This window comes from Pan troglodytes, chromosome 8, assembly GCF_028858775.2.
Source record: "Pan troglodytes isolate AG18354 chromosome 8, NHGRI_mPanTro3-v2.0_pri, whole genome shotgun sequence".
In the NCBI taxonomy this organism is placed as follows: Eukaryota; Metazoa; Chordata; class Mammalia; order Primates; family Hominidae; genus Pan; species Pan troglodytes.
In genome coordinates this window covers 22,978,696-23,004,191 of record NC_072406.2, presented here as the reverse complement: position 1 = coordinate 23,004,191, position 25,496 = coordinate 22,978,696, and positions in this window count along the sequence as shown.

Genomic DNA, 25,496 nt, shown 5'->3' with positions numbered 1-25,496 from the left:
TGCCATCTCAAACACAGCTTACTGGGTCAAGAATAATAGCTAGCTGGCCAGAGGTATCAAATGCAGAACTTTGAAGCTGAATCATGCCAATGGAATTTTCCTCTTTAGGAATGGAAACTCAGAACAGACTATGAGCTGTGGGCTGCCTGGCCCCCATTCAGTCATGGTTGATAACTAGTGACATAAAATCATTCATTAAAGAGATCATTAAAGAGGTTATTGGAAGGCAAGCAACAGAGTTTATTCACATTGGGAAAAAATTCCACAAAAGCATGTTTCCTGCTTGCATAGGGTTCACAGTCTGACCCAGAAGAAGGAAAACAACATAAAAATTACTCTGCAGTGTGACTGAGGCTAAGATCAAGGGACAGGTTGTCTGGGAGTATAAAGGTGGGACATCTTAATGAAGAGGGAGGAGTGGGATGGGGTTTATCTATAGTTTTAGAGAATTCCAGAGTGAGAAGCTGCTGTCCTGCACCCCGTTGTAGGCTATGTCTAAGAGGGTTTGCCTTTGTTGTATTTCTACACAATGCCACATCACAACCATTGTTGGAGACTGCAGGAGAATTTTCAACTGCAGAAGAGAAAAATATCCTTCTAACTCTTATTTCATTCATCAGAAACGAATGCCACTGCAGTGAATAATGAGGTTGTATCACATGTGACCTGCTTCATGGCCCCTGGAATGGGGGCTCCTTTAAGGAATGGAACAGTTGGAAGAAACTTTATAGATCACTTATTTCTACTCCCTCTTCATATGGAGAAATAAATGAGTTCAGGAAAATTAAATCATTTAGCTAAGGTCACATTATTAATTGACATCTGGATGTGTAAGGCCAACCTGCGGTCCTAGGAAATGTTTTATAGTTGCGGCAGATACTACACATGGACAGGCAGCGGGATGTTGCTTTTAGACACAAGCAATCCTTGCAGATTATATGTGAGAGCAAATCTTCATGATGCATGTGCCTCTGCCATCAATTTTTCTGGGAATTATCAAACTAATGGGTCAAGTCTGACGAAAGTAAAGTGTTGGTCTTGGTAGGGTAATGTTAAATAAGTGTGGAAGTCAAGTTTGCGTGGTGAAAAATAGGGTATCTCTGAACAGTGACTTGGGACATCAGTGGTGCACATTAAATGATGTAACCAATTTATCTACTCACTAGGCCATAGGTAGCCTCCCCATCTATCATGGGATGATGGGTTCTGCTCTCTGATTTCATCTACTGCTCAGAATGATACTGACATCAAAGTAATCCTCTAACTTTTCACAAGAGACCTCTCCAAAAACTATTCAGCATTACTCATATATGAGCAAATACCCTATTCTTCTGGAAGAGACACGTCATTTAAAAATCTTAAAAAGATTTTGGTGTAAAAATCAGAATTGCTGCCTCAGGTTGTATCTGAGTCTTTGATATTATTACTTGTGCAGAGAATGCATTTTTCATAAAATATCATAGAGATGGTTTTCTTCTGCACCTAGAATAACAGACAGCATGTGAGTTATAACTAATATAATAATCATACATGTATTTATATATGAGTATACGATACACTATAATATTCTCAGTCAAAATTTAACAAGAGATCTATCTAGAACATTGTTTCTGGATGACTGTGTCAGTTATTAAATATGGAAGAATTGACATTATTTCCCTTTACATCGATTTCATCTTTACCTTGCTTCTCCATGTGATTTGTTTGTTTTTTGTTTGTTTGTTTGTTTTTGAGACAGAGTCTTGCTCTGTCACCCAGGCTGGAGTGCAGTGGCACCATCTTGGCTCACTGCAACCTCCGCCTCCTGGGTTCAAGCAATTCTTCTGCCTCAGCCTCCTGAGTAGCTGGGATTATAGGCACCCACCACCATGCCTGGCTAATTTTTGTATCTTTAGTAGAGATGGGGTTTCATCAGGTTGGTCAAGCTGGTCTTGAACTCTTGACCTCGTGATCTGCCTGCCTTGGTCTCCCAAAGTGCTGGGATTACAGGAGTGAGCCACTGTGTCCAGCCTCCATGTGATTTCTATATCCTGTATAGCCTGTCAGTGCTCTCTTTGGGGATAGAGGGTACTTGACCAAACCAGGATTGAGGAATAAATTAAGATAGGGTAATAATCCTAGGGAAGGTTTACAGAGAACATACAAATAGGATAAATAGAAGGGGATCCATAGGGGTGGAGAGAATAAAGGGGAGGGAGAGAGAGACAGGAGAAAAAGAGGGAGAAGAAGAGAGAGTTGGGAGGGGGGAAGAGAGAGTTTGTGCGTGTGTGAGAGAGAGGATTGTGTGTGTGAGAGAGGAGTGTGTGTGTGTTTGTGTGTGAGAGAGAGAGATAGAGAGAGAGATAAAAGGAGGGAGTGAGGGAGAGTAGAAGAAAGAGAGAAAATATACAATTGGTAATATCTATCTTCTGCCACCCAATCCCCCATTGTAAGTCTTAGAAGTGATAAGAATTTTAATTTCCCGATACTGAGTTGCATAGAGAAGGTTAAAAACATTTTCCTCTAGGGACACTGACATTACTTTAACTTATTTTATTTGGGACAACTTTTAACTTAAATAATAACTGTTTGAATGTATAAGCCGAACAAAGATTCAAATTAAAGTGAGGGATACTAGTGTATAACAATGAGTTTACAGTCATTTTGTACCTAAAAAAAAATTCATCATTTCTGTGACTCTATAAGAGAAATAACTGCTATCAGCTTTTGAGAAATGCCAAAAATACACTCAACATATATTTATGTTTCATGTTTATGCAATATCTTTCACAGATTTAGTAAAAATATTCTACATTACAAAATCTGAGCATTTTAAGTATTAAATGTCAATCCAAACTTCCTGCCATTGCAACATGGGTACATTTCCTAGTCTTTTTAGCTTCTAGTCCATGATTTTTAATTGTCATTAATTCATTTGTTCAACAACAATATATTTACCTCTTATTTTTCTACTGTCTCCCATGTAATTTTCCAAGTACTGGCTGACTTCAAGGCAGACATTGTCCTTACCCTCAAAATGTTTACAGTGTGAAAAGAAACAGGTTGCCCAAGTGTCTACTGTGTACAATATATTCTACAATGTATAAGACATAAAATGAAATCATAAAATCACATAGTGGAGAGTTTAATGGTCATCTCTTGGAACCTCCCAATGGGAAAAAATAGTATTGATCTTAGATTTCTGCTTTGCAAATGATAATTATGTTTCTGCTTAAATATATTCAGTAATAGATAGCTTGCTAATTCACTGCTGACCTACTTGTTTCTAATTCAGTTCTTCTGGTTAGAAGGTGGTTTGTTATAGATGGTTATAGCACACGGCTGTTTGCCCAAATAGCCATTCTCTTGCAATCTTGCAGGAATACAGATTTAACTGACGCATCACCACAAGGCTGAAGATATATTTTGTAGTGAGCAAGGCTGACCATGTGACTAAGTTGGCCATGTGACTACTAAGGCAAGTGGATGGAGAATAAGTGATGTGCACCACATTCATGACTTGCCATTAAAACAATTGAGTGTGCGTTGTCTCGTCAAATTTTTCCTTACTGCTGGTTAGAGATGTCTGGGACTAAAGGAGCTATCTGACTCTGAGATTAAAGCCACATACTCAAAGTGGCAGGGCTATTCCATCAGTCCTGGAGTCTTTACTTTGGGATGGTAGAGAAATAAGCTTCAGTCTTGTTCAGTCTACTCTGTTTTAGGATGCCTTTGTTATAGCCATTTAGCTTGTAACCCAACTAATCTTACAATTTGTTGTAATTGTATAAAGAGACTTATTTCCTTTCATTGGACAGTCTTTTAAAGTTTTGTAACAGTTATAAAATCTCCTATTTATTTAAAGCCTTTAACAAGTATTTATCGGATGCCCACTACTGCAGGGCTCCATGCGTACAACAGTAAAGAATTCTATCCCTGCCTCCCAAGGGCATAAAGACTCTAGAATAGGTGAGTCCATATCCAGGATGAGGTTTGTGCAGTAGGAGGGCAGGGAGGCAGTTATATAAACAAAATGTTCCAATTCAATATAATAAACCATAAAGATAGAGTAATCTAAGACTGGTATTAAAAATCAAATATAGTTCCCTTATTCTAAGCAGTACATACAGCCTAAGAAGAATTTTTCCAAATGAAACATTTGTGGGTCTATATATCGTAGCTGATATGCAACTGTTTCTGATCTTACACTATTCACACCTTCCTTTGGATCCATTGTATTGGCCTTTATCAAAAGAATCATGAATGCTATCACGTGAAGGACTTTTATGTTCCATTTGGGTTCCTTGTGACTGTCTGAAGCAAATGCTACCCTTTTGATTTTTCATAAATCAGAGAATATAGAAATTAAATATTTGCCTCCTGACCAACACTTGTGTATTCAGCCCTTCTGAACAGGAAATACTGCAAGTGGGTCCCTGCAGGAGGAAAATGATTTCACTGTGATCCTTAAACATTTTCAGATGGCAAGACGTTGATTTCCATGAAACATTATTTTTACTTTCTCCCAGGTAGTGGTAAAATATGTGGGCTTTGTAGTCAGACAAAATTGGCTTCAAATTTGGACTGTTAGACTGAATAACTATGTAAACTTGACATGTCTCTTAATCTTTTAAAGCCCTGGTTCCCTCATTTGAAGAAGAGGTTGAGGCAATGGCCTAGTTTGCATCCTCTGGGAAGCAGATGCCAGGTGTAATTGGATATGAAATGAAGGTATTAATGGGAACATCTGTAAAGGTTACAGATATGGGGCCTTTATACTAAGCAGTGGGGACAGCCTAAGAAAGATTATCCAAATGAACCATTTCTAGATCTATCTATCATAGCTCATCATGCAAGTGTTTCTGGTCTTACAGTCTTCATATCTTCCTTTGGATCCATGATATTGGTCTTGATCAACAGAATCATAAATGCTATCAGATAAAGGATTTTTAAGGGATAGAGATCACAGAAGTGAGTGAAGAAGGATTTCAGACTATGATGCAGACATGGGGAGCAGTAGGAAGGAGGAGGGATGAGATAAGAAGAGCCTCAGACTGCAGTGCAACTCAGAGAAAGGCTCAGCTAGGCTGGTGAGAACCCCAGAGCACATATGGCCCAGCAAGTGAGCTCAGTGGTGGGCAGGAATGGCCAGGGTCTTGTACCCCTGCTATGGTCTTTGGCAGGGAGCTGCTTGGGGGGACCCGACTTCAATGTGAAGGTCAAGGCTATCAGCCAACACGTTCCTTGCAACGGGCTTTCTCCTAAAGGAATATCTGAACAGCATACTGCATGGCTTCTACATGTGAGGGTTCAATTAATGCTGTCATATAGTTAAAGTTCTAGGATATTCTCTGACATGTAAAAAGTTTGAGTATCTCTTTTCTAGGATTCTTGTTTTTATTATATTTGAGGAGCAGATATCAATTAAAGAACTACTATGGGAAGACAGAAAGCTATAGAAGCGTGATACACAGCCCCTGGCTTCAAGAAACTTATGTATTTTTAGAAAATGAAAAGTGATGTGAACAATTAAACGCTATAAGATTAGCACTTACTGGCAGAAATATGTATGTTGGACATGATGATGACAGAAACATTCACAAACAATAGAGAGTTAAGACGCAATGGAAACACAGTAGGCTCATACGTGGAAATCCAAAATTATGAGACAAGTTGGGCAGTAACAGCTAGACTAGGACTTTTGGCAATGGTGGAGTTGTTCTTTCCCCCCTTTAAATACATTTATTATGGGTAAATTATGACCACATTGATTTAAAATATGTAGCCAAGAAATAAGAAAAGGCAAAGACGATTGAAGAAAGAACTCAAATACAGTGTAATAAGCTTCAGTTGATGCTGTGTTGGTCTAATATTATGCAGGATTTAGATGCAAGATGAAGGGGATGGTGGCTGGGGTGTTGCTACAAAATCCTTAAGGTCTTAGAAGATAGAGAGCTATAACTAAGCACTTCACAAAACCTCAAACATTTTACTTGGCCATGAAAAACAAGCTAGAAACATCTCCCATTAACCCAGAGAAGCAGTAACAAGGATTGCTATGTGCCTTGGGATTTACACAAAAAATAAAAATGAATAAATCATTTTACAGATTGACTCCATGCCGGTTGCAACCCCAAGCCAATACCATCATCAGATATGCAAACAGTATTTATAATGCCCTCTTGATATTCACATTGGCATGGAAATCCCAGGTCAAACAGTTAACATACTACCAAGTTTAAAACAGCCATATGTAAAGCCACATCAGGAAGAAACCAAAATAATTTGAAGAGATACATAAATAACCTAGAGCATGTGGAACACACAAACAAAAATTAACGCCTATGGAAGATAAGCTTATAAGAAAATTACAAACCAAGTTAGAAAAACATCGACCAGGAAGGGTAGTGAGTAGACATAATACATGAGAGATTTTTAACCCTAAGATCTAGCAATAACAAAATATCTGAAAGAGTATAAAAATGTTTATGTTTGCCAGAGAGCTCTAATAAACCATAATGAGGCCATCATGAAAGAATGAGAAATAGTTATATATGGAAAAGCACCAAAGAGAGCTTCAAGAAATGGAAAGCAGTCATTGAAGTTTTAAAATGAATGCATTACTTTAAAAGCAGATTGACATAGCTGAAGAAAATGTTAATGAGCTTGGAGACAGACATAAATCACTGAGAATAGGCATAGAACTATAAAGGGATAGAAAATATATGAATGTGGTTAAGAAATTAAGAAACAGGCAGTGGTTATAAAGAACTTACTCATGTTACCAAATACCACCTGTTCCCCAAAAACCCATAGAAATAAAAAAAAATTTTACAAAACCCAGGCAGGATAAGATAAGAAGGCTAAGTGTTTGTTCTGAGGGATTGAACAGAAAGAATATAATTAACATTAGAAGGGATGAGATTTTTTCCAGAACCAAATCCAGCTAAAATATTTTTAATTCAATACAAAAATATAGACTTCTTACCGATATGCATTCAAATATAAGAAAACCGTATAATGTAATTCATCACATTAATAGGCCAAATGGAAAATATTTGAGCATATTAACAGATACAGAAAGATCATTTGATAAAATAGTCAATTCATGAGAATCAGAATCTTCGTATAATAGAATAAAATGGAACTGCCTTACCCTGATAGTAGAATATATCAAAATAATCCTGAACTGTGAAACATCACAAGTCATCAGATCAAATGAACATAGAAATAAGGTAAAGATGATTCCTATCAGTACACTGATTCAACGTTGTGCTGAAGGTTTTCAGATAGAACAATTAAAGAAAACAGTAAAGGATCTAAAAAGGTGAAGGATGAACAATCTAATTTTTTATTCACATAGAAGTGTCTAGAAAGAAAATCCAAAAGAATATATGTAAAATACAGAAGATGTAATAAGGGTCTAGCAGGCTTGCTGGGTAAAGATCAGCCTATGCCGATCAGTAGTGTTCTAATATATCAACACAACCAATTTAACAATTGAGTTTAAGGAATATCCTTCCCAATTACAACAAAACCCATAGGGCATATATCTAACCTAAATATTCCAGATGTTTAAAAATAAGACTCAAAACATTATGTTTAAGGCTATAAAGATTCTGTATCACAAATATGTTGATTCTCTCAAAATATAAACTAATATTAAATAGCTTTACTTATCTGGAACTTAAAAAAAAAACTGATTCTGAAATGTATGTGACCCACAATAAAGCAAGGCTTCTGATGACTTGCCCGACATTTGATTTACTGTAAATCTGTGATTATTAGAATAGTTTGGCATTGCCCCAGAGATAAGTTAATTGACTACTGAAATAGAATAGCTGAAAAACAGATCCAAACATACAAGGTAACTTGACATGTGACTGCATTGGACATTAATCTTGTTTGCCTTCTCAGAATTCCTGGACCTTTTCCTTTTTTCTGTCTTGATGGGCCAATTGACACCCTCACCCCACCTGTTTGCCTTTTTTTGAATGGGGATAAAACCTACCACAGAGCATGGAATCTGGCTTCCTGAGACGTTGCTAACAGGCTGGGATGTAACCCAGACGTTTAAGGGAAGTTAGCCCTGTGTGGTATGGACATCGACCCATGGCCCAACAGGAGAAAGGAAGTACACAGGCATGTATTCTTCCTCTCCCTCTCTCCTGCAGACAAGTCTAAGGGGTCTATTTTCAGTCTTGCCAGGGAAGTCAGAGTGAACTCTGTCTCTTAGAGTTTACTGGGAAACAGCATTAGCCTGAATGACAATGCACTCTGTGGCTTGCTTCCCACTTTCCTTAGCCCACTACCCTTTCTTTCTCACTCTATCTTGGCTTGCACTTTGCAAATAAAGTGTTAGCTCCTTAATCCTGGCCCAGTCTTTGCTTTCTAGAGAGTCTAAACTAAGGAGCTACAGATAGTATCACAATAGAGCCTTGAGGAGAAAAATATTCAATAAATGTGCTTTCAGGAAAAGTCAATCCTTCTTTTATACCAGACCAAAACAAGTTCTAAATGGTTTAGGATTATTTAAAACCAACATGTAGGCTGAAGAAGAAAATGTATTTTATTAAATCAGGTTAAGCGGTATTTCTTAAATGTGTCACAAAAGGCAAAAAAAGAGAGACACGTTTGAAACCATTAACTACATAGGTGACCATAGATACACAGGTAGAGACATAAAATTTTTGATCAAGAAAGGACTAGACAAAGGACTATTAAAACATGGGATTTATAAAGAACTTCTCTAACTCAAATGAAGCAAATAAGTGACAGCTTGGAGGGTCAGCCTTGGAAATATCGAGAAGAGGCCAGATTCTGCTTGTGCTCCGAAGAAGAATCAACAGGGTGTCCTAAAGGATGGATATGGGGTGCAAAATAGAGAAGTCAAAGATGACTGTGAGATTCTTTTTTTTTTTTTTGGCCTGAGTAATTGAAAAATTGAGTTCCTGTCAACTGATTCAGAAGGCTCTCAGAGGAGCAAATGTATGGACGATCAAGACTATAGGTTTGGACATGTCAATTTGCAGATGTCCATTAACAATCTAAGAGGAGATGTCAAGTAGACAACTGGAAATATGTGTCGGAACTACTCTGGCGAGGTCCTGGTTGCACCTGTCCATCTGATGCTGGTTACATTCTTGGTATTTAAAAGCATGCAGTGAGATGAGCTCCCCAAAGACATGAGTGTACACACAGCAGACAAAAGATAAAGTCAAGGACTGGGCACTACGATACTCCAACTCTCAGAGGCAGGGAACAAGAGGAAAAACAGAGTATGGCATCTCAGAAGCTAGGTTACAAAAGCATGTCAGAAGGAAGTGATAGGTTATGTCAAATACTGGCGACTTATTAAGAAAAACAAAGAGTGATATATGACTCCTGGATTTAGCAGCATGGAAATTGTCAGTCATGTTGGGAACAACACTTTTAAGACTGTAAATCTTGAAACTAGATAATATCCTCATCTTTTTAAAAAGTTGTTTGGTTTATTTAAGTCTTTTGTGTTCTCCTATGAGTATTAGCAAAAGCTTGCCAATTTGGATTTTTATTGGCATTCCAATTAATTTATACATCAATGCGGGGGGAGTTGACATTTAAACAACACTGAGTTTTTCAATCAATAAGCATGATATATTTATCGGTTTATTTATATCTTCAGTTTTCTTTAGTAATGCTTTGTGATTTTAAATATACAGGTCTTACTCATATTTTGACACACGTTTCTCAAAATACTTCATATTTTCGATGCTATAAGTGGTAACATTTTATGCAATATGAATTTTATTTTCAAAATAAATTATCACTTAAAATAATTCATGGATTTTTTTCATGAAAAGGGAGGAATATATCCCTTTAAAATAAATTTCTAATAGAACATTATTTTAATATTTTGGTAAAAATACTTGAGATCCACTCTTATATGTGATAATGTTTTTAAATTCCATTTCCAGTTGTCCATTACTGGTATACAAAATGCAATTGGATTTTGTATATTGACCTTGAATCCTATAATCATTTAAACCCACTAATTTGTTCCAGTTTTATTTTCCTAGGTTCATAGGATTTTCTACATAAACAACCAAATGTCTATTAGAAAAGACAAGTTTACTTGCTCCTTTACAATCTGAAATGTCTTTTCTTTCTTCTTCTTGCCTTATAGAACATACTAGAACATACTAGAACTATACTATACTAGTATAGAACGTACTAGAAACTGACTGCAATGCTGAATAGAAGTGGTGAGAGTAGACATCTCTTCCTTGTTCCTGGTTCTAGGCGGAAAGCCTTGACTCTTTAGCCATTAAGGGTGTTGTTTGCTGTTAGCCATGGGTTTCTTATGGATGTCTTTTATCAGGTTAAGAAAGTTTCCTTCTATTCCTGGTTTGCTCAGAGGTTTTACTAGGAATTAATGTTGTATTTTATCCAATGCTTTCACTGTTCCATTCGAGATACTCAAGTGCTTTTTTAGTCTCTGATTACAAATCATTATGTTGATTTTTAAATGTTAAATAAACAGGTACTTCTGGAATAAACCATAGTCATTAATAATGTATTACTGTTTATATATTATTGAGTTTTATTTGCACAAATTTATTTACTTATTTTTTCTACATATGTTCACGAGGAATATCGCGTGTAATTTTTCTTTTTCTCAGGATGTCTTGTCTCGTTTTGGTCTCAGAGACATACAGACATCACAGAATGAGTTGGGAAGTATTACTTCGTCTTCAATTTTCTAGAAGAATTTTTGCAAAGTTGATATTATTTCTTTTTGAAAGTTTGTTGGCAGTTACCTTGTTGGAACTGATGCCCTCCAGGCCTGGAATTTTTGCTGTGGGAAGGTTTTTAAAAACAATTCAACTTCTTCAGAAAAGCAAAGCTAATCAGGTTAGCTATTTTTTCCCTTCAGTGAGTAGTTCACATCTTTCAAGGAAATTGTTTATTTCAACTAAGTTGGCAAATTTATTGGCATAAAAGTATTCACAATATTTCTTATCAGCCTGTTAATCTCTATGGAAGCCTTTGTCACGTTCTCTATCTAATTCTTAATATTTGTAATTCGTGTTTCCTCCTTTATTGCCTTGATTCATCTGGCAAAAGGATTGTTGATTTTGAATTTTCCAAATAACCAGGTTTTTATTGATTGTTTTTATTTTCTGTTTTCCCATTGATTTTTTCTGTGATTTTTACTGTTTCCATTCTCCTGATCATTTTGAAGTTCATTTTTTTCTTTATTTTTTAATGTATTAAGGTAGAAACTGAAGTCATTGGTTTGAGACCTCTTTTATTCCCCGTAATGTAGGCCCTTAAGGTTATAAATTTCCATCTAAGCACTTCTATGGCTGCATCCCGCAGATTTGGTTTCATTTTCATTTTGTAATCATTCAGTTCAAGATACATACTTTTTCATTTTCTTTTCCATTGCCTCTTTGACCTAGGTGATATATGGAAGTATGTTATTTATTTGTGATATTCAAGGATTTTCTAAATATCTTTTAGTTTTTTTATTTCTACTGTAACTATACTGTAATCACAGGACATGCTTTTTGTGATTTGAATCCTTTTAAGTTGGAGATTTACATTATGGTCCAGAAAATGGTTGATCATTATAAATATTCCTTACACTCCCAGGGAAAAAAAAGCGTAGTCCGACTTTGTTAGTCAGAGTCTTCCATGAACGTCAGTTAGGTTAAGCTGGTGGATACAATGTTGTTCAAGTCTCCTCTGCCCTTACTGATTTGGCGTTTACTTGTTCTAACAATTATTAAAAGAGAAGTATGGCTTTATCTACTTCTCCCTGGTGTTCTATCATTTCTTGCATCATATGCCTTGACCTGTTATTATCCAGTTCATATAAGTTTAGAGTTACTATTTCTTCTTGGCAAATTGATACTTCTGTCATTACTACAAAATCCTCTTTTTTCCTAGTAAAAGAGAATTATTACCTTTTGCTCTGAAATCTACTTTTTCTGATATTAATACAGCCAGGTCAACTTCTTTTGAGAAGCTGGTACTGTAGTATTTGTTTTCTATTTTTACTTTTATTCTATGTGGGCTTTTATATTTAAAGTGAGTTTCCAATTAGCAAAATATAGTTGGGTCTTCATTTTTAAAAGATCCAAGTTGTAAATTTCTGACTTTTCATTGAGATCTTGAGACTTTTACCTTTAATGTGATTGTTGCATTCCTTAGACTAAATCTTCTCCCTTGTTCTTTGATTTCCATTTGTTCCATATGTCCTTTGTTTCCTTTTGTCTTTTTTTGCCTTATTTTAGATAATTTGATTATTTTTTATAAGGCCTTTTTATCTCCTTTGTTTTCTTGTTACCTCTAACTCATTTTTTGTATCCTTTTAATCATTGCTTTACGGTATATAGTGTGCACCTTTGACTTATGAAAGTCGTTCTAAAAAGATATTATACCATGTCACATACAGTATAAAAACTTCTCAACCTCATACTTTTATTTCTCCATACCTAACTTTTGTGCCATTGCCGTCCTACACTTGACTTTTACAGAGGCTTCTTGACTTACAACAGGGTTACATCCCAATAAAATCATAAGTCAAAAATGTTGTAAGTTGAAGATGCATTTAACACTGGCAACACAGCAGATGTTCCCTGACTTACCATGGTCCGCTTTATTTTTTATTTACTTGTTTATTTTTTTTGAGAGACAGTCTCACTCTGTCACCCAGGCTGGAGTGCAGTGGCGCGATCTCGGCTCACTGAAACCTCTGCCTCCCGGGTTCAAGTGATTCTCCTGCCTCACTATGGTCCACTTTAAAATTTGTAAACTTCATGATGATGCAAAAGCAATACATGTTCAGTAGAAACCATAACCCCATTGTAAGTCATAAGGAGCTCCTCAAATTATGATGGGTTTACCTCTTTATAAGCCCATCTTAAAGTAAAAAATGTTCAAGTCAAACCATGCTCAGTCAGAAATCATCTGCGCATATTGTCTAAACCTCAGAGTACATTGTTATTATTTTTGCTTTAAACGGTCAATTTTCTCTTTAAGGCATTTATTTAATAAGAAAAACATCTTTCATATTTACCATTTCTGGTTCTTCATGTTCTTTATGTAAATTTGTATTTCCCTCTGGTATCATTTTCCCTCTGCCTAAAGGAATTCCTTTAATATTTCTTATAATGTTGTCCGCTGGTGATTCATTCTTTCAACTTTTCTATGTCTGAAAAAGCTTATGTTTCATCTTCATTTCTGAAAAAAACTTTTTTCTGGATATAGAATTCTAGGCTATTTCTTTTAGTATTTTAATGATGTTTTCTACTTTTTTCTTATTTGTATTGTTTGCAGTGAAAACCTTCTCTCACCTTTTTCTTTGTTTTTATGAATTTCATGTATCTGTTGTCTCTTGCTGCTTTTAAGTTTGCCTTTCACCACTAGCTTTTTACCACTGATACATGATAATTTGGTTATGAAATGCCTTGCTGTAGTTTCTAAAACTTGAAGTTTGTTGAACTTTTGTATCAATGACATCATATATACACACACACACACACACGTATATATATATACACACACACATACTGTTGTGTCCCTCCTACTCTGCATTTTTATAACCTTATGATTTCAAATACAGAGTTAGCCCTGAAATATAGTAAAACAATTTTCATATCTTCTTCCATGAGGTCTCCGAAACCTCTAATAGCCTGGTGTGCATTTGTCATCTTTTATAAAAAGTGGCCTCTCGGCCGGGTGTGGTGGCTCATGCCTGTAATCCCAGCACTTTGGGAGGCCAAGGCGGGCAAATCACAAAGTCAGGAGTTTGAGACCAGCCCGGCCAACACGGTGAAACCCCGTCTCTACTAAAAATACAAAAAAAATTAACCAGGTGTAGTGGCAGGCACCTGTAATCCCAGCTACTCAGGAAGCTGAGGCAGGAGAATTGCTTGAACCCGGGAGGCAGAAGTTGCAGTGAGCTGAGATCGCGCCACTGCACTATAGCCTGGGCGACGGAGCGAGACTCCCTCTCAAAAACAAACAAACAAAAAAAAAGTGGCCTCTCTGAATAACAATTAATCCTTCGGTTCCATCATTTTTACCTCTCCCGATGTCAAAATTTGGAATATTCCAAAGGGATATTTTACAGGACAGATGCAATGACTATCTTGCTAATAAAACCATTTCATGTAAACTTTTGTTGTTAGCTGAAAATGCTTTCATACTTTACACCTTGGTGCAACATTTGTAAATGAGAATGGGACTCCTGGAGACACCATTGTAGGAAGTTTTATTTCCATATACTATCATAAATAAGATAATCCTAAGAATAGGATTATCAGGCACAAAGCGTAGCTGAAGGAGAATATATCCGTACATAGAAATTCTTTTATAATATAAGCAAATATCTAGGTCCTTGTATAAAGTCAGCTCTGTACAGCATAATTGAATTATTTTAAAGTCTTCACGACAGACCACTAAAGAAGTGAAAACTCATTGAATGCCACTAGTTTAAGTCTTTGTTTTTATTTGCGAATGGACATTGGGATAGGGCAGGGTAAGAATGCCTGGCAAAAGTTTGTGGAAAATGCTCAATGATTCTCCATGTTTACCTTTAATGAAATTACCTTGAGCAGCTCAATAATCATCATTTTAGGTTCCCAATTCCCTGAAAAAGGATGCATTCCATTCCCCTGTGTTGCATCATCTTCTTCTCTTATGACCCTATTAACAATGACAGCTAATTAAACCTATCATCTCCTAAAATAATAAGCACCCTCAAGTCTACTACATTATCTCTAGGAATCGATAGACCAAAAGGTTTAGAGGAATGCATTGTTTTTCTAGGTGAACAAACACAAAGTTTCAGGAACATTTTCTCCTACTGAAAATAAACAGGCTGTCACCACTCACTTATATTTTTAAAATGTCATCCCAGATTCTTAGATGATAATTCCATGCTTTTTTTCCCCTTGAGCTTGTAATATTGAGTCTATAAAATGTAGCCTATTGCCTCACATATGTACTTTGAGGCTAAACTATATCATAATCACACCATAATAAAGCTTTATAAGCAGCTCTCTTGGGAAGTTAGACTGAACTCTTAGGTCAGATTTCTCAAGTTGCAGAATAATTATCTTGTGTAGTTAAATGGTATAACCAGTATTCACAGACCACATTCATAGAAAAATGACATTAAGTGTCCCTTTCCTATGCTTTCGTCTCATGAAATTCTTTCATCCTTTTCTCTTAATTTGGGTATTTTTCCCTCCAGATGTCTGGTGATCTCTGTTGTATGATAGTCCCTACAACTTGAGGTTTTAGAATTTAGATATGTTTTCTGCATCTAAAGTTTTTCTGTTTCTAAAATTTTCTGTAAGTTTTCCAGTTAATTCATCTTATAATTGCTCAGTTTGGGCTTTGCTTAAATATACATTTAAGGGTTATATGTCTTGGCCATTCAACCCATCATATAATTGCCCAGTTTGGGCCTCACTTAAATATGTACTTAATCTCAAAAGAGTGGATGGCACCAGGCTCAGCAAGCTGTTTTTACAGTGTTCTGGACTAACTGAGAATGACTGTGTTTCTAGTCATTATTATGATTATTACCATTTACTCAGTAATAACTATGTCATGGTGATATATACTTTATGATAATACTTCATTTGATTTTCAAAAGAACATGGGTTAGGCACTATTATTCTGCACTAATATAAGCAAATTAAAGTGTTTACAACTACAGGAACTCCTCTAGGACTGTTAGATTCAAATGCAATGCTCCTGGGGTAATGGACCATGTTACTTCTGGCCAGACCTGCTTCCACAAATCTACTTAACAATAATTCATGAAGTAGAATCAGGAAGAAGCTGCTCCAGTATAGTTTAATAGTTTCCACCAACTTCTGGAGTCATGCAGTCAGAAAGAGATGCTGTCTTCCAAATGTGTGTTAAGGCTTCAGAAAATTTCCAGAGTGATACATTGTGAAATTTTTGTCTTTTAAGAGTCATAAGCAGAACAATGGGTCCATGTATGTATAAAATTACAATGATTCATTATTCAGTGGGGGGAAAAGCCTTAGAGGACATTTTGTAATTGATTAGTATATGATTCATTTTAAGCTAACTTGGCCCCCAAACACTTTCAAACTACTCTGGCAGCTTACAAAGAGATTTGATATCAAAGGGTGGACTAAACAGGCATGGGGAAGATAAACAGAAAAAGAATTAATCATGAAATGCTGAGCATGAGTAACAGCAACATATTAGGCCCAAATATTCTTTATAGTATTGGAAGACCTTAAAAAAATGCATTGAGACAGACTGTGAAACAGTGACTTTATGTAGAGTTTATAAGATGGAGTCACATCTTTGTCACTATCTTTGCCTGCTTGTTTCAAATGATGGAACACACACACACACACACACACACACACATAATCTCCAAGCAAGTAATTCTCACCTGACGGTGATAAGAACACTTTGTAGGAAGAATATGTTTTTTATAGGTGTTCTTAGAGTTAAATATTTGTGAGAGAAAGTGGGGGAAAATAAGAACAAATGAAAGAAAATGTTAGCTGATGGAGAAGAGAGTGCAAAGAAATTTAAATGTGAGTAGCATCTTTGCTCCCCACCCCCCAAAAAGAAAGAAAGTAGCTGTCACCCTGTATGGTATGCAGAAATCCTCCAACAACTTGCAGAGAATGAAGAATAGTTGCTTCTGGATCAATGCACAGTCATTTAATGGGTCTATCAAGCTGACAGTGGGAGTACCAAACCTGATACACATGAATGCCCAAGAAGAGTGTCTCTGGATGTTAGCCTTCTGTATGTCAATGAAACAAGACTACAGGGGTATCAAAGCATGCTCACAAACCACTAGTAAGCTTGTTTCTGCTACAATAACAGACCCAAAAGCTAACGACAGTCTAGTCTTTAAAATTTGGACTGTGGTAGTAGTGACCTTTAAGGCACTGACCCACACCTACTGGGCATAGCAGGCAAAATAATTGAGCTGAAACACAAGAGGAGCTTGCATTGCATTCGACAAGAAGGTAGCATTTGTTCAAGTGGTCACAGTTATTTAACTTTGGGCTTGTTTTTGTGTACCTGCTCTCTGCCAGCTGGCATGAATGTGTCACGATGTCCATTAGGCATCTGTGGAATGGTCGGTCATCTTCATAATGAAGTCCTGCAAAGGGTCAGGATGCCCATGGTGCTAATTTTTATAGGTATCAGCTAAATGCTTTAAGTTCTATTGTTTACAACAAACGTAGAATATTTACTCTATGGAATTCTTTAAATGGTTTCAATTTAAACAATTCCATAAAGTATTCTATGAATACTGTAAATCATATACTGATCAATTTATATAAATATCTTTATATAAACAGTTCCTTATATTGTTTATATAAAACAATCTTTTTGTATAGTAGTGAAAAAGAAACATATTACCTGATAATAACAGTCCATGATGTTAGGAAAATACTTTGTATGTTAAAGGCATGGAATGAATGGATCTTCATCTTTATATCCTTCTTAGTTACTCAATAACTAATATATTGCACTTTAAATCACAGACCAAACATCGCATTCAGTTATCCTATAGCACTGAAAAATATCTACAGATCAAACTACTTCCTCTGAATTATAATAGGTTCCCATATAAAAAACATGTTGTAGCACAGTCCATCAACAAAATGATTCTTTTACATTCCCAACTTACAGTGGGATTACATCCCAATAAACCCATCATAAGTCAAAAATATTGTAAATTTAAGATGCATTTAATGCTGACAACACAGCAGATTCCCTGATTTACCACATTCACATTGTGAGAGGTTAATTATTCTCTGGAAGGGTTTGATTACCAATGCTAAAATACTATTTATATATCTGAACTTTTGATCAACAAATATTCACACAGTTTGGCAATGATCTTGCCAGTGTCAGTAATATACTGTCAGTGACAAAAGAAAACTGAAATAAATTCTCAGGCTGTAGAGGGCTTGGGAAATGTGTCTGGTTCTTCCTGTGTTTTAGTCACATGTGTTCCTGCACAGTGTTTAAACTCTCTGGAAAACATCACTGAAATACTGAATTACATCATCCGTGCTAGTGATTTCAGTGGAAATACCTCGCTCTTTAGCAGATGGCATTGTCTTTGTTTCCCACCCACTATGTGAACCACTTGATCTTTCTTTGCCTGTCTCTTTCTTTGACAAATATATAAGAGATGACAGGATCCATAAAAATAGCCACACTTGTATGCATATAATCCCACTTCTGAGAATTTTAGGAAAACAGATCAGCCTAAGCAAAACCTAATTTGTATGAACATACTTATGTACTTATATAATGAAAACACACACACATACACACTCATGCACCCTTGTTCTAGGCACATATATATATATATATATACATACACACATATATATATACACATATATATACACATACACATATATATACACACACACATATAAATGTAATATCCAATAATAGGGAAATGTATTTATTCAGTTAAGATATATAAACCAGGTACACTATTAAATATCTATTAAAATTATTCTCATGCAGACTATAGAAATTGGAAGGTTGATTCCATTTTAAGTAAAAGCAGAAGGTGAAGCGTTATGCATAATACCTATGAAAAACATGTGCCTCATTTTTAAATTTACAACTGTTACACAGGCTCTGAATCCAGGCTACTTAGATGTCAATTCTGGGTCTAAAATTTCCTCTCTGTAGGTTCTTAGACGAATCACCTATCCTTCCAGGGCTTCATTGTCCTCAGCTGCAAGCAAGGAGCCAGTACTACACAGTATTTTACTTTGTTACAAGAGTTAAAGATGATGCTACCTGTGAAGCACTTCATGGAATAATGGTCATAAAGCCAACTCATAATCAACCTGTACTTACTACCTTTTTCATTAGTCAGTAGAAGAGTTGCTCTCCCATACCTCGCTGACATGCCATAACAGTACATCAAAAGGAAAGAATGAGCTTGAATTCTGAGTAGGAAAGTTGCTGGATGCATGATGACTATCATTCTCAGAGTGGGATTCATGGCTTTGACGAAGGATATTTCTTTTCACAGGTCCATATTACTTAACATAAACGAGATTAAACAATCCAATGCAATAGTATATCTGAGCAAAAGAAATAATCAGTTCATATCATTAAGAAAAGAATATGTCCCCCATATACACAGTTGACTTGTACAATGCTAGCATCAATAAGAGAATTTAGGTGGAAAATACTATGAGTATTAACTCAAATATAAAAGTGTTATCTGACTTTTGCTGAGTGTCCACTATAAACAAATACGAATGGTCTCTCTCCTCTTGAAAAGCCACATGGTTTTAAAGGTTAGTTAAGCATGACAAAGAGAAAATGTCTAAGTTTGGGAGGCTTCCAAGAGATGCCAATAAATCTCCACATCTGCTCTATTATCTCAATTGCACTAAGAAACATTCTCTCGATTAGTTAATTAACTTTAAGAACAAACCAAATTAGTTTAAAATGCAATTTAAATGCAAGCCCATAAATTGTAAGTAAAACTGCATGCTGTTGTTATAAAATTTTCAAAATATTTAGGGAGAGTGGACTAGATTTCAAAAGACACATGTTTCATGGGAGACTGATAAATAGATCCACATTTATTCCAATGGTGAAATTTAAAATATTTTAATTAGCTCTATAGTCACAGTGATTTAGAAATCTAAATAAGAAAATAGTATGTACTCATTGTAGATCATTAACATAAGATTTCCTCTTTTATGTCTCAAAAGTCAATAAAGTTTGCTTTCCTAATGGCGAGCTGATTCATTGACAGATTAATAAACATTAAATGTAAATGAGGAATTCAAGAGTCTCAAAAACTGCTTACAGCACTGGTTTACAAATTCCTACAAAGCTACTGATACTGTGTTACTCTAGCATCATTATCAGTATCAATATTTAGCATTCATCAATAGCACTTTTAATGTTAAAATTTCTTTAGTCTTGAATTTATGTATTGGTATGGAACAGGGGCTTATTTAAATGAATTTCTTTTTTCTTTTTTTTTTTTTTTTTTTGAGATGGAGTCTTGCTCTGTCACCCAGCCTGGAGTGTGGTCGTGCGTTCTCAGCTCACTGCAACTCCACCTCCTGGGTTCAAGTGATTCTCCTCTCTCAGCCCCTCGAGTAGCTGAGATTACAGGCATGCACCACCACGTCCAGCTAATTCTTGTATTTTTATTAGAGACAGGGTTTCACCATCTTGGCCAGGCTAGTCTTGAACTGCTGACCTCAAGTGATCCACCTACCTTGGCCTCCCAAAGTGCTAGGATTACAGGAGTGAGCCACCACGCCCAGCCTAGTGAATTTCTTAATTATAAATCAAATTAATGGCTTTATTCTCATTAGTCATCTGTCATTATCAAGCAAATGCCTCATTAATCAAAAGAAACCTAGAAAAGTAGGCTTAAAATTTATTTTTTCTTAGGGGGTGGATATAATGTCAGAAGATGGGAATATTTTTTTAAAGGGCCTAGATGCAATGCTTATAATTTTAGGCAAGGCATGAACTACCTTGGATTCCTTCAACAATACAATACTCTAGTAGACCAAGCTTTTTGACTGACCTTGTCATGCTGGAGAGTGGAAGGGGCATCTAAGGGATTTGGGGTACTGATGGAATTTGATATTTAAAGATGATTTATTTTAACAAAATATTCTTTCTGATATCTTTGTTCAATCTCTTTCTTTTGCTACATAAATCTGTTTTTTTTTCCTACTTCTGTCATCAACATCATTAGAGAACAGATGGAGATCAATGTATTCAACTTAGACTTGAAGGCATGTATTAAGCTATCACTCAGATTTCCTCCTTTAGATAAAATTTCTCTACTTTTAATAGATAAGTGATAAGCTTTCTAAGAGGCTGAAAGTGATGAAATTCAGTTTAGATCTCTGAAACTTCTGGTTAATTTCCTTTTCAAATTTTCTTCGAATGTTTTTCCATTATAAGGGACATAGACTTCTTTAGTATAGTGTTAATAGTTTTTATTTGAATTGCTAGTATTGATACGACCCTGAATAATTAATATGTAATTGTATATATGGTACAGTCTACATATTGCCTCTAAAGACATTAAAGAACGAATGGAAAGTGCATTTTAGAAAAGTAGAAAAAAAAGCAAAATAATCAACATTTGGGGATAGATAAGGTATGAATATTACATCTTGCCTGGGATTTGTTGTGAGGTTCTTATTATTTAAGTATAAAGTATCAGGTACTATATATTGAATAGATGGGTGCTGGGGAAGAAATCAAAATGAAGCAAAGAAAGTAATGACTGTATCTTAAAAGAAACAAAAATTAATATATTTATTTTTATTTTTATTTTTTTAGAAATGGGGTCTCACTTTGTCGCCCAGGCTAGAGTGCAGTGGCACAATCACTGCAAACATAGCTCACTGTAGACTTGAACTCCTGGGCTCAAGTGATCTTCCTGCCTTGGCCTCTCCAAGTTCTGGAATTACAGGCAGGAGCCATGACATCTGGACCCAAAACAAGAATTATTTTAAAAGAATTATTGATTTTAAAAGATAGTCTTCTCCATATGATAAACACCCATTGTAAATCTCTTTCTCAAGAAGCTATCACAGATATCATGCAGTATTAGTCAGCAATCGGTTGCATCACTATATTCTCACAGCTTTTTGCTAATTTCCTGAGAAGTTAAACTGAATTAGGTGTTGAGCAGGAAATATCCCTCCCCTTCCTCACCAGGCACTGGCTGACTCTGGGGTGTATACCACTGGCCATTCTTGCCCTGCAGTATGACAAACCCCAGGTCACTGCTTACTGGGCCCAGCTTTATGGGTCCTTGTATTGGGCAACACATCATACCAGACACCAAGGACTACTTTAGAAAGTTATAAAGAATCTCACTTTAATCGGGCCTCCAAAACATCCCTTATAATTACTGAATCTCTCCCTACCCGCCACAGCCACTATGTCTCCATTAGGTATTCCAGCTGTAGGAAGGTTTGCCTTTAGAATTATTTAGCACTTAATATTCCTTTTTTTTTTTTTTTTTTTTTAGATAGAGTCTCGCTCTGTCACCCAGCCTGGAGTGCAGTGGCATGATCTCGGCTCACTGCAACCTCCACCTCCCGGGTTCAAGCGATTCTCCTGTTTCAGCCTCCCAAGTAGCTGGGACTACAGGCACATGCCACCATGCCTGGCTAACTTTTGTATATTTAGTAGGGACATGGTTTTGCCATGTTGGCCAGGCTGGTCTTGAACTCCTGATCTCAAGTGATCCACCCGCCTCAGCCTCCCAAAGTGCTGGGATTATAGACGTGAGGCACCATGCCTGGCTTAATATTACTTTTTAAGAAGATGCTGGATCAAGAGATGCAGTGAACTGCTTCCTGCCTGACATACTGAATGGACATCAGGAGATCATAGTCCTTTTTTTAGAAAAACAAAACAAAACAAAACAAAAGACCTGGAACAGCTGCACCATATATTTTGACAAAAAATCCAGAAGTGTAACCAGGCACACAACCATGACTTTGTAACCGAGCACACACACATTACACGTTATACTGTGCAGATGGATGATATACAATGTTGAATGAAGCCGTGACACATTTGCTTTTTTTTCCCTTGGAGAAGATAAATCTTTCCTGCATCTCAAAATAACTCATTTTGACTAGAATGTCAATTATGGGGTAAAGAGTTAGGCAAATGCCAACCCAAAAACGACTATCTATGGCAAAACTGCTCTCTAAAAGACTGTGTCACTCACACAAGCTGCATAGAAGAGAAGCCATTTTCCTGTCTATCCCATGTTCAGGACAACATCTCCCTTATTTATACAACTAACTAATTTATCCATACAACTAAATAATAGGTGTTTCTCAAAATCTAGAGGTTTTGTGTTTCCAAGAAAATCATCCTTTGGGATCTTACTTCAAACTCATTCTTAATGCTTAATGGACTATTTTGAAATGTATCAATACTGCTTGGGTTTGCTTGATTTTGTTATTTATTCTTTTATACCTACTCTACATACACATACATTTATTAAATTTTTTTTGAGACAGTGTCTTGTTCCATCACCCAGGCTGAAGTACAGTGTTGCAATCACAGCTCATTGTAGTCTCAACCTCCTAGGCTCAAGAGATTCTCCTGCCTTAGCTTCCTGACTACTGAGGACTACTCAGGTGCACCACCATACCCAGCAGATTTTTATTTTTATTTTGCAGAGATGGGTCCTTGCTATGTTGCTCAGGCTGGTCTCAAACTCATGGTCTCAAGCAATCCTCCCACCTTGGCCTCCCAAAGTGTTGGGATTACAGGCCTGAGCCACCACACACAGACATGGGGATTTTAAACATAGAAGGAGGCCAAAAAATAAGAGTCAGAGGGAGAGGATGTAAAAAAGACTAGAGTGGCCGTTTCTGGCTTTGAAGATGGGAGGCAGCAACAAGCCCAGGAATGAGGATACCCTCCAGAAGCTGGAAAAGGCAAGAAAACAGATTGCTCTTTAAAAAGAAATGCAGATTGGGAGAGTGGCTCATGTTTGTAATCCCAGCACTTTGGGAGGCCAAGGTGGGCGGATCACTTTCAGCTCAGGACTTCGAGACCAGCCTGGCCAACATAGCAAAACCCAGCCTCTAATAAAAAGAAAAAAATTAGCTGGGTGTGGTGGTGGGCACCTATAACCCCAGCTACTAAGGAGGCTAAGGTAAGAGAATCACTGGAACTCAGGAGGCGGAGGTTGCAGTGATCCGAGATCATGCCATTGCACTCCAGCCTGGGTGACAGAGCAAGACTCCATCTCAAAAAAAAAAAAAAAAAATGCAGAAATCCAGTCCCGCCCACACATCCACTTTAGCCCATTTCAGACACATTTCAGATGACTAATCACCAGAACTATAAGATAATAAATTTGAGTTGTTTAAATCTGTTACGTATATGAGAATTTGTTAAAACAGCAATAAAAAACTAATATAACCACAATTTATTATTTTGGTGATGTATACTTTGGGTTATACTTAATTTGTGACTATCATGAAAAAGGCTTCTAATCAACATGTTTGAAATCTTTTTCTGGTGGAAATGTGTACACTTCTGTTCAGTATTCGCAGCATTTATAAGACAGAAATGTTTAACAATATGACATGTAAATCTTCAGCTTTAGGACAGATAGTATCAAAGTTTTCCAAATAGGTTTGACAAATTTATCTGGCATCACTGATCCCATTTATCTGGCATCATTTATTGCTAAACCCATCTGATATGATTTGGCTATGCTCCACTCAAATTGCATCTTGAATTGTATCTCCCAGAGTTCCCACGTGTTGTGGGAGGGACCCAGGGGGGAGGTAATTGAATCATGGGGTCTGGTCTTTCCCATGCTATTTTTGTGATAGTGAGTACGTCTCATGAGATCTGATAGGTTTATCAGGGGTTCCCGCTTTTGCTTCCTCTTCCTTTTTTCTCTTACCACTGCCATGTAAAAAGTGCCTTTCGTCTCCCACCATGATCCTGAGGCCTCCTCAGCCACGTAGAACTGTAAGTTCAATTAAACCTCTTTTTCTCACCAGTCTCAGGTATGTCTTTATCAGCAGCATGAAAACAGACTAATACATCATCCTTACCCCACATTTTTAATATGGCTGATTTTTCTTTGCAACAAGGCTACGCTTCCCATGGGCTGCTCCTAGTTAATGACTAAGGGTGGCAGAATATTGAGGTAGACACAGGACTCCTCTGGCAGCCAGCTTTGGCTTGAATACTCCCCTTCATCTTTGCCCACCATTTCTGAGATGTTTGAGTCTAAGTCACTTCCATCCAAACTTTGTCCCTCTGTCTTTCACTAACTAGGGGTGAGAATCAGAGATGCATTCTTGGTCTGACTGCTCTCCCAAGTTTCTTTGCCTCTGTATCTGTGTCCCTCACACAGACATTTTCTGTGCAAACTACTCATAAATTTAATCTCATCCTGAAATCTTCTCAGAGGATGTGGACTAGCCCAAGTGGTGCCAAGAGTGGTCTGAGATAACAGGAGGTAAGATGGGTATTTGGGACAGGTACAAATGTGAGATGGAACATTTGAGGTAACATAAAATAGCAACCGGATTATTAAAGATTAGACCAGTGGGCTGGGTGTGGTGGCTCACGACTGTAATCCCAGCACTTTGGGAGGCCAAGGTGGGCGGATAACGAGGTCAGGAGATGGAGACCACCCTGGCTAACATGGTGAAACTCCATCTCTACTAAAAATACAAAAAAGTAGCTGAGCATGGTGGTGGGAGCCTGTAATCCAGCTACTTGGGAGGTGGAGGCAGGAGAATCACTTGAACCTGGGAGGCAGAGGTTGCAGTGAGTTGAGATTGCACCACTGCATTCCAGCCTGAGTGACACAGTGAGACTCCATCAAACAAATAAATAAATAAATAAATAAATATTACACCAGTGGTGATGTGGTAAATTATCCCAGTGGAGCAGGGATGCTGTTGTAGGCTCAATGATAC